This window comes from Palaemon carinicauda, chromosome 37, assembly GCF_036898095.1.
Source record: "Palaemon carinicauda isolate YSFRI2023 chromosome 37, ASM3689809v2, whole genome shotgun sequence".
Classification (NCBI taxonomy): Eukaryota; Metazoa; Arthropoda; class Malacostraca; order Decapoda; family Palaemonidae; genus Palaemon; species Palaemon carinicauda.
The window spans coordinates 37,584,363-37,589,362 of record NC_090761.1 but is presented as its reverse complement, the minus strand read 5'-3'; the positions used below and the strand labels follow the sequence as shown (position 1 = coordinate 37,589,362).

At 36.1% G+C, this 5,000-nt stretch overlaps 1 protein-coding gene across 4 annotated transcripts in view; it reads right to left on the bottom strand.

Annotated features, from left to right (window-relative positions):
• Stat92E (Signal transducer and transcription activator Stat92E) overlaps nucleotides 1–5,000 on the bottom strand; it is a 124,976-nt gene that overhangs the window by 96,350 nt on the left and 23,626 nt on the right. For 2 of the 4 annotated variants that reach the window (XM_068361030.1, XM_068361031.1), the window contains exons 1-2: nucleotides 4,767–4,994; nucleotides 1–34 (exon numbers count right to left, since the gene is read on the bottom strand). The exon at nucleotides 1–34 is cut by the window's left edge. The exons of 1 other annotated variant lie outside the window; for it this stretch is intronic. The gene's annotated coding sequence lies outside the window, so the exon portion shown is untranslated. Of the gene's footprint in view, nucleotides 35–4,766; nucleotides 4,995–5,000 lie in introns of those variants that run through there. One more of the 4 variants, XM_068361032.1, reaches the window with a different exon arrangement.

Genomic DNA, 5,000 nt, shown 5'->3' with positions numbered 1-5,000 from the left:
ATTCCCATGGGAGCTGGTATGTCTCAGGCCCGTTCTGTTGGAACATATTGTGCCTCTTTTAACCTCAGCAGTGAAATGTGTATCTGTTAGTTAGTCGAATGGGGTGGATTGTAACCAAGTTAGAAAAAGGGGAGTTTACATAATGAACTAATCTAAAATGATTGGCGGAGTTGGGGAGGATTAACAGCTTATTTGGAAGTTCAACACACGTATATATATATTTACATGCATATGTAGACACACACACACACACACACACACACACACATATATATATATATATATATATATATGTGTGTGTGTGTGTGTGTGTGTGTGTGTGTGTGGGTGTGTGCGTGTTTGTGTTCGTATTAGAAAGCACGCAATATATATAATATATATATATATATATATATATATATATATATATATATATGTGTGTGTGTGTGTGTGTGTATGTATATATATATACATGTGTGTGTATATATATACATATGTATTTATATATATATTATATATATATATATATATATATATATAAAACACGCACACACACATATATTTTATTTTGCGTGCATTCTAATACAAACACAAACATGCACAGACACACACACACACACACACATATATATATATATATATATATATATATATATATGTGTGTGTGTGTGTGTTGGTGTGGGTGTGTATGCGCACGCGCGTGTGTATGTATGTGTATGTTCGTGCTAGGATGCACGAAAAATAAAACTATGCTTAAAATATCGATTTGATCATGACTGGCCAAAATATGTCTGCATTATATGAAGTGTATTGACAGGTTTACTTCTCAGTTGATGAAAATTTGTCTTTTTTTTTTTTTGAAAGCTAGCTTCAAAAATTAGATATGATAAAAGAAAGTTGAAAATTGATAATCTGTGGTGGATTGATCAAACTGTCTGATAATATGGGTTTCAAATTCCATCTGGGGGACTTTGAATCCTACGAATGAATAGAGGATGAAAGTGTCTATGGGCACAAACCTTCGTCATCAGTGACCAAAGTAATAACAATAGAAAAAAAAAAAAGCAAAGGTGAATAATGCAATTAACTTAATAGGTATTGTTCAATACGGGTAAGGCTTCTGTATACGTATTGATGACTTAAAGCTAGACATTACTCAATGAATTTGAGTTTTCAGTGTATTGAAAACCTTTATCCCGTTGAGATACTACCGCTAGAGAGTTATTGGGTCCTTTGACTGGCCAGGCAGTACTACATTGGATCCCTCTCTCTGGTTACGGCTCATTCTGTCTTTGCTTACGCATACACCGAGTAGTCTAGCATAATTTTCGCCACATTCTCCTCTGTCCACACAACCTGAAAACACTGAGATCACCGAACCATTCTTCATTCAAAGGGTTATTTACTGCACTGTAATTGTTCAGTGGATACTTTCCTCTTGGTAAGGGTAGAAGGGACTCTTTAGCTATGGTAAGCAGCTCTTCTAGGAGAAGGATACTTCAAAATCAAACAATTGTTCTCTTAGGCAGTGCCATAGCCTCTGTACCATGGCCTTACACTGTCTTGGATTACAGTTCTCTAGCTCTAGAGTAAATTCGGCACGCTGTTCTATCTTATTTATCTTCTTGTTATTTTAAAGTGTTTATCATTTATAATGAAAGATCTAATTTAATGTTGTTACTATTCTTAAAACATTTTATTTTGATTGCATTACTACTTCTCTTGTAATGTATTCATTTCCTCGTTTCCATTCCGCACTGGGCTATTTTCCTTGTTGTAGCCCTTGGGCTTATAGCGTCTTGCTTTTCCAACTAGGGTTGTAGTTTAGCTTCTAATAATAATAATAATAATAATAATAATAATAATAATAATAATAACATCCTCTATGTGCGTGTGTTTGCGAGCGTATACTGACTGGCTACCTTATTATGACGGTGAAAGGGTAGATAAGATTAATCAGACATTAAAAGCTAATCAGGCCCATTTAATAGGTTAATAAAAAAAAATTTTGTGCTTTCAAATAATATGTGGCGAAGAAAGGCATGAGACTGAACCAACAAAATGTCTTATAGGTTTATTGTGGGAGACTTATGGTGAAAATGAGAAAATAGCAGAAGGCAGCTGATCCTGTCTCTGGGGTTTGAAAAATTGTATATATATAAAGAATTTAGAGTATATGTATGGCATACAGTATTGGAATTTTCATGCATCTGGACTCTCTAAATGAAAAGTGTGCTCACAAGATGTCATTATTATTAATTCTCAGAAGCTAATGACCCCTAAAGGAAAAACAGTCTATTGCCGAAAGGAAATGATGAAATAAAGAATAAGTGATAAGTGAACAATAGGAAAATAAAGAAGCCTATAATAGATGCAAATGTTAATTAACAAATTAAAAGACAAACTCTACAGCAAGACTTATATGTAAACCTACTGAACAAAGAAGTGTTTGCACCAAGTTTGAGCTTTTGAGGTTCCACCGATTCTAATGTTTGACCGGTAAGATCATTCCACAACTTGTTCCCAGCCGTAATAAAACTTCTGGCATAACTTTTAGAATAAATTGCATTTCTGGTACTGCGTGGAAGATCTGAACAAAAATGATGGTCAGTATCATGAAAGATATAAAACACACAATAAGCAAATTGAACGACGGTGCCAGAGATTGATATTTAAATCAGGGATAAGGAATTTATCAAACCACAAGTTAGCTTCTAACGACCAGATTGGAGAACAAACAAAAATATGGCAGAATAAAAGATTAAAACCTTTTAAATGTTTAAATGTCGCTCATGAATGGCAGAGGCAAGGGACAGTGACATTGCCCTAGCAATCAAGACAATGCCCTAGAGACTAACCATATTTTATATGATCAGCGCCCAAGCCCCCTCTCCACCCAAGCTAGGACCAGGGAGGGCCAGGCAAATGGCTGCTGATGACTCAACAGATAGACCTATAAGCTCCCCCAAAACCCCCAACCTTAGCCCACAAGGATGGTAAGGTTGCAGACACTAATGGCACTAACGAGATTGAGCGGGACTCGAACCCCCGACTGGCAAACACCAAGCACAGACGTTACCAATCAGGCCTCAAAATAATCAGGTACTCCAAAATGTTGAAAGATTTATTTAATCCATTTTTTTTTTTTTTGTGCAATTAAAGATGAGATAGACAAGCGGGTAACTAGTGTGGTGTGAAAATAGGTGAATGAAAAGCGTGTCTAATTAGATTGCTATTAACATGTAAAAGATGTAGATGGACTGTTGATAAAATAGCTAAACAAAACGCAAATTTGTGCCAGGGAAGTAAGGGATTAGAAAAGAATTGGGATAAATTATGGGTCCGATTTTTTTTTTTCCTAAGCAAAAAGTTTCGGGCTCTGGTGAAAGACGTTCCCAAGTTCTTGAGAAAAGCTCACCAGCATTATTTCCAAACACAATTACACTAATGCAAATAAAAATGTATAATTGGATTGATAAATGCTAATATAAATGACTAAAGAATGAAAGATAGATTCGTACATAAGGTAGACTATACCAAAAATCCGTTGTAGAATAAAACGAACAAGAATAATATTTGGAGTTTGACGGGGCAAAACAGAAGGAATGTAAAAACCCAAATGTTATAGAGTTCACGTAAGGATAATTTATCCCTGTTACCTTTGTTCAAGGAACAGTGCTTGATATAACTGGAGAACAGAAAGATTGTGAAATTATATACCGTTATTTCTGTTTAGCTGTTTAGGCGGGAATTATACAGTTATTCTTCGCTGCAGATGTTGATTCATTTATCATTTTAATCTCTCTCTCTCTCTCTCTCTCTCTCCCCTCCGTACTTGCACACATGCGGCACATAGCCGGGTGCACGCACTCGCGCACACATATAATACGTACGCACACGCACACATAAATACATACAAGTGCGCACGCACACACACATGCATATATGTACATATCTACCTATCTATCTATCTATCTATGTGTGTGCATGTGTATGTGTGTGTGCGTGTGTGTATCTGTTTGCGTGTGAGAGAGAAGTATATTTGTGTGGATAAACTGACATGATTTAATCAGTTAAGTTGGTGACATGGAACATTTTTTACAGATTAGATAATTGTTCTACTAAAGGATCCTCTCCTGGTTTCACAGACCATGATAAGAATTCAGTTAAAAGTCTCTCTCTCTCTCTCTCTCTCTCTCTCTCTCTCTCTCTTGAAATAAACATATAAAGCCTTCATTAAATAGACAATGAATCACTGTCATGTTTTATGGCTTCTCTCTCTCTCTCTCTCTCTCTCTCTCTCTCTCTCTCTCTCTGTTAGAACGTTGCTTTGATACAGACAATTAAAAGGTTCTTTCTATAAACTGAATATAAAAGAACTGCAATATAAATAATTCCCTAAGTAAAAAAGCTATCACGAAACAACATCAAAGTAAAGACAAAAATTATCCATAATGAAATACAAAGAACATGTTCCTGACAAGGTCTCTATTAACATGTTAAACCACCCAAGGATAAATAATTTACCACTATACATATCACACATGAAAACACAAATGTAATTCCTTCAGTGTATACCCTACACCAAGTGCTACACACGGCTCCTGCACTTGAGTCTGTTGGCACTTCCGGTTAAACAAGACTCGCTCCTCACTATCGCCATCGTCCTCAGCGATTATATTCAACTATTTAGTTCGAACAGGGTCAATTTATAACGAGACTAGCTTAAGACGATTAAATACAATTAATAATTCGTAATTAATCTATGCATAATTATGTCAACATACCTGCGAAAGCGAGCGAGTTCCAGTAGTGTCCGAAGAGCGGGCTAGAATATATCAACATGTCTACTGTAATATTCCCAACATCGCCAATACCGTCAAATATATCCGACCGGTTGCACAAGAACTGTAGATCTTTTCTATGCCTAATAATCGCCACGCTCGCCACAGCGCTGCTACGGTTCTTATTTCTCCTTCAAGAACGAATTATATTCCACGAACGGCGATGCCGAATCACCA